This window comes from Danio rerio, chromosome 7 (genome assembly GCF_049306965.1).
Source record: "Danio rerio strain Tuebingen ecotype United States chromosome 7, GRCz12tu, whole genome shotgun sequence".
Lineage (NCBI taxonomy): Eukaryota > Metazoa > Chordata > Actinopteri > Cypriniformes > Danionidae > Danio > Danio rerio.
Genome location: NC_133182.1, coordinates 59,615,271 through 59,628,313, shown reverse-complemented (window position 1 = coordinate 59,628,313; position 13,043 = coordinate 59,615,271). Strand labels below are relative to the sequence as shown.

Sequence of the window (13,043 nt, the reverse complement as noted above, 5' to 3'; positions counted from 1 at the left end):
TTTGAAGATCTAGAGTTTTCAGAGAGGGGCGTGTTTGTGGTGGCTTGACAAACCTCAACGCTTCGCCATGAAACAGGAAGTCCTTATAACTCAATCACACAATGTCTGATCTGCCTGAAACTTCACATGGTTGATTAAATTCATCTCCTGAACACATCCAGATAACAATATTGAGTCAGTCATAGCGCCACCTGCTGGCAGAAGGTAGTTTGGCTCATAAGTCAGCCACACAATGTCTGATATGCCTGAATCTTTACATGGTTGATTAAAGTCCTCTCCTGAAGAAATCTACATTGCAATATTGAGTCACAGTCATAGTGCCACCTGCTAGCAGATGGTAGTTTAGCTTATAACTCAGCCACACAATGTATGACCTGCCTGAAACTTCACATGGTTGATAAAATTCCTCTCCTGAACACATCTACATGCCAATCTTAAGTCATAGTCATAGCGCCACCTGCTGACAGGAGAAAGTTTGGCTTAAATTTGTGATTTTCCCAGGTTCTTTATATATATCGGCTTAGATTAATATTGTTTGCTGTTCTCTGTCATCCTGAGGCCACCGGGTGGCGGTAAGCCCGGGTGCGAGGTCCCTATCATCGCTGCTTGCAGCTTTAATTCTTCTTCTTCTTCTTCTTCTTCTTCTTCCGCGGAATGAATCGCGGTTTTGAGGGGCTAAACATGCCCGAAAACTCACGAAACTTTGCACACGCCTCAGAAGTGGCGAAAATTTACGTTTGTTATGGGCTTCGGAAGTGGGCGTGGCAAAATGACTCGACAGCGCCACCTAGAAAAATTAAACGGACGAGCCCCCGATATACGAATCACGCACATGCATGAAAATTGGCACACACCTCAAACATGCCAAAACATACGAAAAAGTCTCTTGGAGCCATATCTCAAACCCAACAGGAAGTCGGATATTTTTAACTTCCTGCGGCGAAAAAGTGGCGTTTTTGCCATTTCCAGGCGTTGTATTTTAACGAACTCCTCCTAGGGATTTTATCCGATCGACACCAAAATTGGGTTTTGTCATCTAAAGGCCTTGGCGATGTTAAATTGCGAAGCTTTAGACTTTTCATCGATGGGCGTGTCCGTGGCGGCCTCGCAAACTTTGACGATTCGCCACAAAAGAGGAAGTCGTTATAACTCAGGCATGCATTACCCGATCTGCCTCAAAATCCACACGCTTGATAAGCGTCCTGACCTGAACACGTTTACATGCCAATATCCAGATACAGTTACAGCGCCACCTGCTGGCCACAGGAAATGACATGATTTACGGAGTAACAAACTCCTCCCACAAATTTTATCGTATCAGCAACAAATTTGAGTGGTGTTATCTGAAAGCTCTAGCAATGATATATTGTAGAGATCTAGAGTTTTCGCAGAGGGGTGTGTCCGTGGCGGTATGACAAACCTCAACGCTTCGCCATGGATCAGGAAGTCCTTATAACACAACCACACAATGTCCGATCTGCCTGAAACTTCACATGGTTGATAAACGTCATCTCTTGAACACATCCACATAACAATATTGAAGTGGGCGTGGCAAAATGACTCGACAGCGCCACCTAGAAAAATTAAACGGACGAGCCCCCGATCTACGAATCACGCACATGCACAAAAATTGGCACACACCTCAAACATGGCAAAACATACGAAAAAGTCTCTTGGAGCCATATCTCAAACCCAACAGGAAGTCGGATATTTTTAACTTCCTATGGCGAAAAAGTGGCGCTTTTGCCATTTTCAGGTGTTGTATTTTAACGAACTCCTCCTAGGGATTTTATCTGATAAACACCAAAATTGCGTTTTGTCATCTTAAAGCCTTGGTGATGTTAAATTGCGAAGCTTTAGAGTTTTCATCGATGGGCGTGTCCGTGGCGGCCTCGCAAACTTTGATGATTCGCCACAAAACAGGAAGTCTTTATAACTCTGGCATGCAATATTTGATCTGCTTCAAAATTCACACATTTAATAACAGTCCAGACCTGATCAGGTTTACATGCCGATATCCAGTTACAGTTATAGCGCCACCTGCTGGCCACAGGAAATGACATGTTTGACACTGTAACAAACTCCTCCCACAAACTTTCCCGTATCAGCACCAAAATAGAGTGGTGTCATCTGAAAGCTCTAGCGATGATATATTGTGAAGATCTAGAGTTTTTGCAGAAGGGCGTGTCTGTGGCGGCATGACAAACCTCAACGCTTCGCCATGGAACAGGAATTTCTTATAACTCAACCACACAATGTCTGATCTGCCTGAAACTTCACATGATTGATAAAAGTCTTCTTCTGAACACATCCACATAACAATATTGAGTTAGTCATAGCGCCACCTGCTGGCAGAAGGTAGTTTGGCTTGTAACTCGGCCACACAATGTCCGATCTGCCTGAAACTTCACATGGTTGATGAAAGTCCTCTCTTGAGGACATCTACATAGTAATATTGAGTCAGAGTCATAGCGTCACCTGCTGGCAGAAGGAATTTTGGCTTGTAACTCGGCCACACAATGTCAGATCTGCCTAAAATGTCACATGGTTGATGAAAGTCCTCTCCTAAACACATGTATATAATAATATTGAGTCTTTAATAGCGCCACCTGCTGGCAGAATATAGTTTGTCTTTAAACACAATTTCCACACAATCTCTGATCTGCCTGAAACTTCAGATGGTTGATAAAAGTCCGCTCCTGAACACATCCACATAACAATATTGAGTCAGTCATAACGCCACCTGCTGGCAGAAGGTAGTTTGGCTTATACCTCAGCCACACAATGTCCCATGTGCCTGAAACTTCACATGGTTGATAAGATTCCTCTCCGGAAGACATCTACATGGCAATCTTAAGTCACAGTTATAGCGCCACCTGCTGACAGGAGGAAGTTTGGCATAAATCTGTGATTTTCTTAGATCTTTTTTTATATATTGGCTTAAATTATTATTGTTCGCTGTTCTGTGTCATCGTAAGGTCACCAGGCAGGGGTGAGCCCGGGTGCGAGGTCCCTATCATCGCTGCTTGCAGCTTTAATTAGGGACCGAGCACCGAAACGGTGCGTAGGCCCTATTGGAATTGCTCCGTTTTTTATTATTATTATTATTATTCCGCCCCCTATCGGGGCACTTTTGAGGGTCTAAACATGCCCGAAAACTCATGAAAATTTGCACACACACCAAACGCGGTGTAAATAGCAGGTTGATATGGGTCTCGGAAGTGGGCGTGGCAAAATGACTCGACAGCGCCACCTAGAAAAATTAAACGGACGAGCCCCCGATACACGAATCACGCACATGCACAAAAATTGGCACACACCTCAAACATGCCAAACCATACGAAAAAGTCTCTTGGAGCCATATCTCAAACCCAACAGGAAGTTGGATATTTTTAACTTCCTGCGGCGAAAAAGTGGCGTTTTTGCCATTTCCAGGCGTTGTATTTTAACGAACTCCTCCTAGAGATTTTATCCGATCGACACCAAAATTGGGTTTTGTCATCTAAAGGCCTTGGCGATGTTAAATTGCGAAGCTTTAGAGTTTTCGTCGATGGGCGTGTCCGTGGCGCCCTTGCAAACTTTGATGATTCGCCACAAAACAGGAAGTCGTTATAACTCAGGCATGCATTATCAGATCTGCCTCAAAATTCACTCGTTTAATAACAGTCCTGACCTGAACACGTTTACATGCCAATATCCAGATATAAATATAGCGCCACCTGCTGGCCACAGGAAATGACATGATTTACGGAGTAATAAGCTCCTCCCACAAATTTTTTTGTATCAGCACCAAAATTGGGTAGTGTTATCTGAAAGCTCTAGCGATAATATATTGTGAAGATCTAGAGTTTTCGCAGAGGGGCGTGTCCGTGGCGGTATGACAAACCTCAACGCTTCGCCATGGAACAGGAAGTCCTTTTAACTCAACCACACAATGTCCGATCTGCCTGAAACTTCACATGGTTGATAAACATCATCTCTTGAACACATCCACATAACAATATTGAAGTGGGCATGGCAAAATAACTCGACAGCGCCACCTAGAATAATTAAATGGACGAGCCCCCGAGCTACGAATCACGCACATGCACGAAAATTGGCACACACCTTAAACATGCCAAAACATACGAAAAAGTCTCTTGGAGCCATATCTCAAACCTAACAGGAAGTCGGATATTTTTAACTTCCTGCAGCGAAAAAGTGGCGTTTTTGCCATTTCCAGGCGTTGTACTTTAACGAACTCCTCCTAGGGATTTTATCCGATCGACACCAAAATTGGGTTTTATCATCTAAAGGCCTTGGCGATGTTAAATTGCGAAGCTTTAGAGTTTTTGTCGATGGGCGTGTCCGTGGTGGCCTCGCAAACTTTGATGATTCGCCACAAAACAGGAAGTCGTTATAACTCAGGCATGCATTATCAGATCTGCCTCAAAATTCACACATTTAATAACAGTCCTGACCTGAACAGGTTTACGTGCCGATATCCAGTTACAGTTATAGCGCCACCTGCTGGCCACAGGAAATGACATGTTTGACACTATAACAAACTCCTTCCACAAACTTTCCCGTATCAGCACCAAAATAGAGTGGTGTCATCTGAAAGCTCCAGCGATGATATATTGTGAAGATCTAGAGTTTTCGCAGAGGGGCGTGTCTGTGGTGGCATGACAAACCTCAACGCTTCGCCATGGAACAGGAAGTCCTTATAACTCTACCACACAATGTCCGATCTGCCTGAAACTTCACATGATTGATAAAAGTCCTCTCCTGAACACATCTACATGCCAATATTGAGTCAGTAATAGCGCCATCTGCTGGCAGAAGGTAGTTTGGCTTGTAACTCAGCCACACAATGTCCGATCTGTCTAAAATGTCACATGGTTGATGAAAGTCCTCTCCTGAGCACATCTACATAATAATATTGAGTTTTTAATAGCGCCACCTGCTGGCAGAATGTAAATTGTCTTATAACACAATCTCCACACAATGTCTGATCTGCCTGAAACTTCACATGTTTGATAAAAGTCCACTCCTGAACACATCCCTATAACAATATTGAGTCAGTCATAACGCCACCTGCTGGCAAAAGGTAGTTTGGCTTATAACTCAGCCACAAAATGTCCCATGTGCCTGAAACTTCACATGGTTGATTAAATTCCTCTCCTGAAGACATCTACATGCCAATCTTGAGTCACAGGTATAGCGCCACCTGCTGACAGGAGGAAGTTTGGCATAAATCTGTATTTTTCTTAGGTTTTATATATATATATCGGCTTATATTATTATTGTTCGCTGTTCTCTGTCATCGTAAGGTCACCGGGCGGCGGTGAGCCCGGGTGCGAGGTCCCTATCATCGCTGCTTGCAGCTTTAATTAGGGACCGAGCACCGAAACGGTGCGTAGGCCCTATTGGAATTGCTCTGTTTATTAGGGACCGAGCACCGAAACGGTGCGTAGGCCCTATTGGAATTGCTCCGTTTTTTATTATTATTATTATTATTATTATTATTATTATTATTCCGCCCCCTATCGGGGCACTTTTGAGGGTCTAAACATGCCCGAAAACTCATGAAAATTTGCACACACACCAAACGCGGTGTAAATAGCAGGTTGATATGGGTCTCGGAAGTGGGCGTGGCAAAATGACTCGACAGCGCCACCTAGAAAAATTAAACGGACGAGCCCCCGATCCACGAATCACACACATGCACGAAAATTGGCACACACCTCAAACACGCCAAAACATACGAAAAAGTCTCTTGGAGCCATATCTCAAACCCAACAGGAAGTCGGATATTTTTGACTTCCTGCCGCGAAAAAGTGGCGTTTTTGCCATTTCCAGGCGTTGTATTTTAACGAACTCCTCCTAGGGATTTTATCCGATCGACACCAAAATTGGGTTTTGTCATCTAAAGGCCTTGGCGATGTTAAATTGCGAAGCTTTAGAGTTTTCGTCGATGGGCGTGTCCGTGGCGGCCTCGCAAACTTTGACGATTCGCCACAAAACAGGAAGTCGTTATAACTCAGGCATGCATTACCCGATCTGCCTCAAAATTCACACGTTTGATAAGAGTCCTGACCTGAACACGTTTACATGCCAATATCCAGATACAGAAATAGCGCCACCTACTGGCCACAGGAAATGACATGTTTTACACTGTAACAAACTCCTCCCACAAATTTTATGGTATCAGCACCAAAATAGAGTGGTGTCATCTAAAAGCTCTAGCGATGATATATTGTAAAGATCTAGAGTTTTCGCAGAGGGGCGTGTCCGTGGCGGCATGACAAACCTCATCGTTTCGCCAAGGAACAGGAAGTCCTCATAACTCAACCACACAAAGTCTGATCAGCCTGAAACTTCATATGGTTGATATACGTCATCTCTTGAACACATCCACATAACAATATTGAAGTGGGCGTGGCAAAATGACTCGACAGCGCCACCTAGAAAAATTAAACGGACGAGCCCCTGATCTACGAATCACGCACATTCGCGAAAATTGGCACACACCTCAAACACGCCAAAACAAACGAAAAAGTCTCTTGGAGCCATATCTCAAACCCAACAGGAAGTCGGATATTTTTAACTTCCTGCTGCAAATAAGTGGCATTTTTGCCATTTCCAGGCGTTGTATCTTAACGAACTCCTCCTAGGGATTTTATGCTATCGACACCAAAATTGGGTTTTGTCATCTAAAGGCCTTGGCGATGTTAAATTGCGGAGCTTTATAGTTTTTGTCGATGGGCGTGTCCGTGGCGGCCCCGCAAACTTTGACGATTCGCCACAAAACCGGAAGTCATTATAACTTAGGCATGCATTATCCGATCTGCCTCAAAATTCACATGTTTAAAAAGAGTCCAGACCAGAACACGTTTACATGCCAATATCCAGATACAGTTATAGCGCCACCAGCTGGCCACAGGAAATGTCATGATTTACAGAGTAATAAACTCCTCCCACTATTTTTTTTTGTATCAGCACCAAGTTTGGTGGGTTGTTATCTGAAAGCTTAAGTGATGATATATTGTCAAGATCTAGAGTTTTTGCAGAGGGGCGTGTCCGTGGCGGCATGACAAACCTCAACACTTCGCCGTGGAACAGGAAGTCCTTATATCTCAACCACACAAAGTCAGATCAGCCTGAAACTTCACATGGCTCATAAAAGTCCTCTTCTGAACACATCCTCAAAACAGTAATGAGTCAGTCATAACGCCACCTGCTGGCAGAAGGTAGATAGGCTTATAACTCAGCCAAACAACATCCGATCTGCCTGAAACTTCACATGGTTGATTAAATTCCATTACTGAAGGCATCTACATGCCAATCTTAAGTCACAGTTATAGCGCCACCTGCTGGCAGATGGTAGTTTGCATTATAACTCAACCACACAAAGTCCGATCTGCCTGAAAGTTCACATGGTTGATAAAAGTCCTCTCCTGAACACATCTACATAACAACATTGAGTCTGTCATAGCGCCACCTGCTGACAAAAGGCAGTTTGGCTCAAAATTCAGCTAAACAATGTTCGATCTGCCTAAAATTTCACATGGTTGATAAGATTCCTCTCCTGGTGACATCTACATGCCAATCTTGAGTCACAGTCTTAGCGCCACCTGCTGAGAGGAGGAGGTTTGGCATAAATGGGTGATTTTCTCCGATTTTTTAAAACATATTGGCTTAAATTATTACTGTTCGCTGTTCTCTGTCATCCTGAGGCCACCGGGTGGCGGTGAGCCCGGGTGCGAGGTCCCTATCATCGCTGCTTGCAGCTTTAATTATTATTATTATTATTCTCCTCCGGAATGAATCGCGATTTTGAGGGGCTAAACATGCCCGAAAACTCACTGAACTTTGCACACGCCTCAGAAGTGGCGAAAATTTACGTTTATTATGGGTCTCGGTAGTGGGTGTGGCAAAATGACTCGACAGCGCCACCTAGAAAAATTTAACGGACGAGCCCCCGATCTACGAATCACGCACATGCACGAAAAATGGCACACACCTCAAACATGCCAAAACATACGAAAAAGTCTCTTGGAGCCATATATCAAACCCAACAGGAAGTCGGATATTTTTGACTTCCTGCCGCGAAAAAGTGGCGTTTTTGCCATTTCCAGGCGTTGTATTTTAACGAACTCCTCCTAGGGATTTTATCCGATCGACACCAAAATTGGGTTTTGTCATCTAAAGGCCTTGGCGATGTTAAATTGCGAAGCTTTAGAGTTTTTGTCGATGGGCGTGTCCGTGGCGGCCTCGCAAACTTTGACGATTCGCCACAAAACAGGAAGTCGTTATAACTCAGGCATGCATTACCCGATCTGCCTCAAAATTCATACGTTTGATAAGAGTCCTGACCTGAACACGTTTACATGCCAATATCCAGATACAGAAATAGCGCCACCTACTGGCCACAGGAAATGACATGTTTTACACTGTAACAAACTCCTCCCACAAATTTTATGGTATCAGCACCAAATTAGAGTGGTGTCATCTGAAAGCTCTATCGGTGATATATTGTAAAGATCTAGAGTTTTCGCAGAGGGGCGTGTCCGTGGCGGCATGACAAACCTCATCGCTTCGCCAAGGAACAGGAAGTCCTCATAACTCAACCACACAAAGTCTGATCTGCCTGAAACTTCATATGGTTGATATACGTCATCTCTTGAACACATCCACATAACAATATTGAAGTGGGCGTGGCAAAATGACTCGACAGCGCCACCTAGAAAAATTAAACGGACGAGCCCCTGATCTACGAATCACGCACATGCGCGAAAATTGGCACACACCTCAAACACGCCAAAACAAACGAAAAAGTCTCTTGGAGCCATATCTCAAACCCAACAGGAAGTCGGATATTTTTAACTTCCTGCTGCAAATAAGTGGCATTTTTGCCATTTCCAGGCGTTGTATCTTAACGAACTCCTCCTAGGGATTTTATGCTATCGACACCAAAATTGGGTTTTGTCATCTAAAGGCCTTGGCGATGTTAAATTGCGAAGCTTTATAGTTTTTGTCAATGGGCGTGTCCGTGGCGGCCCCGCAAACTTTGACGATTCGCCACAAAACCGGAAGTCATTATAACTTAGGCATGCATTATCCGATCTGCCTCAAAATTCACATGTTTAATAAGAGTCCTGACCAGAACACGTTTACATGCCAATATCCAGATACAGTTATAGCGCCACCTGCTGGCCACAGGAAATGTCATGATTTACAGAGTATCAAACTCCTCCCACTATTTTTTTTTGTATCAGCACCAAGTTTGGTGGGTTGTTATCTGAAAGCTTAAGTGATGATATATTGTCAAGATCTAGAGTTTTTGCAGAGGGGCGTGTCCATGGCGGCATGACAAACCTCAACACTTCGCCGTGGAACAGGAAGTCCTTATATCTCAACCACACAAAGTCAGATCAGCCTGAAACTTCACATGGCTCATAAAAGGCCTCTTCTGAACACATCCCCAAAACAGTAATGAGTCAGTCATAACGCCACCTGCTGGCAGAAGGTAGATAGGCTTATACCTCAGCCAAACAACATCCGATCTGCCTGAAACTTCACATGGTTGATTAAATTCCATTACTGAAGGCATCTACATGCCAATCTTAAGTCACAGTTATAGCGACACCTGCTGGCAGATGGTAGTTTGCATTATAACTCAACCACACAAAGTCCGATCTGCCTGAAAGTTCACATGGTTGATAAAAGTCCTCTCCTGAACACATCTACATAACAACATTGAGTCTGTCGTAGCGCCACCTGCTGACAAAAGGCAGTTTGGCTTAAAACTCAGCTAAACAATGTTCGATCTGCCTGAAACTTCACATGGTTGATAAGATTCCTCTCCTGGTGACATCTATATGCCAATCTTGAGTCACAGTCATAGCGCCACCTGCTGAGAGGAGGAGGTTTGGCATAAATCGGTGATTTTCTCCGATTTTTTAAACATATTGGCTTAAATTATTACTGTTCGCTGTTCTCTGTCATCCTGAGGCCACCGGGTGGCGGTGAGCCCGGGTGCGAGGTCCCTATCATCGCTGCTTGCAGCTTTAATTATTATTCTTCTTCTTCTTCTTCTTCTTCTTCCGCGGAATGAATCGCGATTTTGAGGGGCTAAACATGCCCGAAAACTCACGAAACTTTGCACACGCCTCAGAAGTGGCGAAAATTTACGTTTGTTATGGGCTTCGGAAGTGGGCATGGCAAAATGACTCGACAGCGCCACCTAGAAAAATTAAACGGACGAGCCCCCGATATACGAATCACGCACATGCACGAAAATTGGCACACACCTCAGACACACCAAAACATACGAAAAAGTCTCTTGGAGCCATATCTCAAACCCAACAGGAAGTCGGATATTTTTGACTTCCTGCGGCGAAAAAGTGGCATTTTTGCCATTTCCAGGCGTTGTATTTTAACGAACTCCTCCTAGGGATTTTATCCGATCGACACCAAAATTGGGTTTTGTCATCTAAAGGCCTTGGCGATGTTAAATTGCGAAGCTTTAGAGTTTTCGTCGATGGGTGTGTCCGTGGCGGCCTCGCAAACTTTGATGATTCGCCACAAAACAGGAAGTCGTTATAACTCAGACATGCATCACCCGATCTGCCTCAAAATTCACACGTTTAATAAGAGTCCTGACCTGAACACGTTTACATGCCAATATCCAGATATAGTTATAGTGCCACCTGCTGGCCACAGGAAATGACATGTTTTACACTGAACCAAACTAACTCCCACAAATTTTATCGTATCAGCACCAAATTTGAGTGGTGTTATCTGAAAACTCTAGCGATGATATATTGTAAAGATTTAGAGTTTTCGGAGAGGGGCGTGTCCATGGCGGCACGACAAGGCTCAACGCTTCGCCATGGAACAGGAAGTCCTTATAACTCAACCACACAATGTGCGATCTGCCTGAAACTTCACAAGGTTGATAAAAGTCCTCTCCTGAACACATCTTCATAACAATATTGAAGTGGGCGTGGCAAAATGACTCGACAGCGCCACCTAGAAAACTTAAACGGACGAGCCCCCAATCTACGAATCACGCACATGCACGAAAATTGGCACACACCTCAAGCATGCCAAAATATACGAAAAAGTCTCTTGGAGCCATAACTCAAACCCAACAGGAAGTAGGATATTTTTAACTTCCTTCGGCGAATAAGTGGCATTTTTGCCATTTCCAGGCGTTGTATTTTAACGAACTCCTCCAAGGGATTTTATCCGATCAACACCAGAATTTGGTTTTGTCATCTAAAGGCCTTGGCGATGTTAAATTGCGCAGCTTTTGAGTTTTTATAGATGGGCGTGTCCATGGCGGCCTCGCAAACTTTGACCATTCGCCACAAAACAGGCAGTCGTTATAACTCAAGCATGCATTATCCGATCTGCCTCAAAATTCACAGGTTTGATAAGAGTCCTGACCTGAACACATTTACAAGCCAATATCCAGATACAGTTATAGCGCCACCAGCTGGCCACAGGAAATGACATGTTTTACATTGTAACATACTACTTCACCAAATTTTATTGTATCAGCACCAAAATTGGGTCTTGTCATCTGAAAGCTCTAGCGATGATATATTGTGAAGATCTAGAGTTTTTGCAGAGGGGTGAGTCCGTGGCGGCATGAAAAACCTCAACGCTTCGCCATGGAACAGGAAGTCCTTATAACTACACCACACAATGTCCGATCTGCCTGAAACTTCTCATGGTTGATAAAATTCCTCTCCTGAACACATCCACAGAACAATATTGAGTCAGTCATAGCGCCACCTGCTGGCAGAAGGTAGTTTGGCTCATAACTTAGCCACACAATGTCTGACCTGCCTGAAACTTCACATGGTTGATTAAATTGTTCTACTGAAGGCATCTACATGCCAATCTTGAGTCAGTTATAGCGCCACTTGCTGGCAGAAGGTAGTTTGCATTATAACTCAACCACACAATATCCAATCAGCCTGAAACTTCACATGGTTGATGAAAGTACTCTCCCGTGCACATCTACATAATTATATTGAGTCTTTCATAGTGCCACCTGCTGGTAGAAGGTAGTTTGGCTTATAACTCAGCCACACAATGTCTGATCTGGCTGAAAATTCACATGGTGGATAAGATTCCTCTACTGAAGACATCTACATGCCAATCTTGAGTCACAGTCATAGCACCACCTGGTGACAGGAGGAAGTTTGACTTAAATTTGTGATTTTCTCGGGTTCTTTATATACATCGGCTTAAATTAATATTGTTCGCTGTTCTCTGTCATCCTGAGGCCACCAGACGGCGGTGAGCCCGGGTGCGAGGTCCCTATCATCGCTGCTTGCAGCTTTAATTAGGGACCGAGCACCGAAACGGTGCGTAGGCCCTATTGGAATTGCTCCGTTTTTTATTATTATTATTATTATTATTATTATTATTATTATTCCGCCCCCTATCGGGGCACTTTTGAGGGTCTAAACATGCCCGAAAACTCATGAAAATTTGCACACACACCAAACCCGGTGTAAATAGCAGGTTGATATGGGTCTCGGAAGTGGGCGTGGCAAAATGACTCCACAGCGCCACCTAGAAAAATTAAACGGACAAGCCCCCGATCCACGAATCACGCACATGCACGAAAATTGGCACACACCTCAAACATGCCAAAACATACGAAAAAGTCTCTTGGAGCCATATCTCAAACCCAACAGGAAGTCGTATATTTTTGACTTCCCGCGGCGAAAAAGTGGCGTTTTTGCCATTTCCGGGCGTTGTATTTTAACGAACTCCTCCTAGGGATTTTATCCGATCGACACCAAAATTGGGTTTTGACATCTAAAGGCCTTGGCGATGTTAAATTGCGAAGCTTTAGAGTTTTCGTCGATGGGCGTGTCCGTGGCGGCCTCGCAAACTTTGACGATTCGCCACAAAACAGGAAGTCGTTATAACTCAGGCATGCATTACCTGATCTGCCTCAAAATTCACAGGTTTGATAAGAGTCCTGACCTGAACACGTTTACATGGCAATATCCAGATACAGATATAGCGCCACC

At 44.1% G+C, this 13,043-nt stretch overlaps 1 protein-coding gene and 2 long non-coding RNA genes across 9 annotated transcripts in view; 1 reads left to right on the top strand and 2 right to left on the bottom strand.

The window, feature by feature from the left end:
* Nucleotides 1-13,043, bottom strand: part of LOC137496227 (uncharacterized) — a 385,312-nt gene that overhangs the window by 60,674 nt on the left and 311,595 nt on the right. The window lies entirely within an intron of this gene.
* Nucleotides 1-13,043, top strand: part of LOC110439952 (transmembrane protein 236-like) — a 766,382-nt gene that overhangs the window by 465,277 nt on the left and 288,062 nt on the right. The gene's annotated exons all lie outside the window — the stretch shown is intronic.
* LOC141375150 (uncharacterized) lies at nt 648-12,376 on the bottom strand. The gene is made up of 3 exons (XR_012382742.1): nt 11,973-12,376; nt 10,229-11,841; nt 648-787 (listed from the first exon to the last, which is right to left on the bottom strand). It is a non-coding gene; the product is annotated as an uncharacterized lncRNA (long non-coding RNA).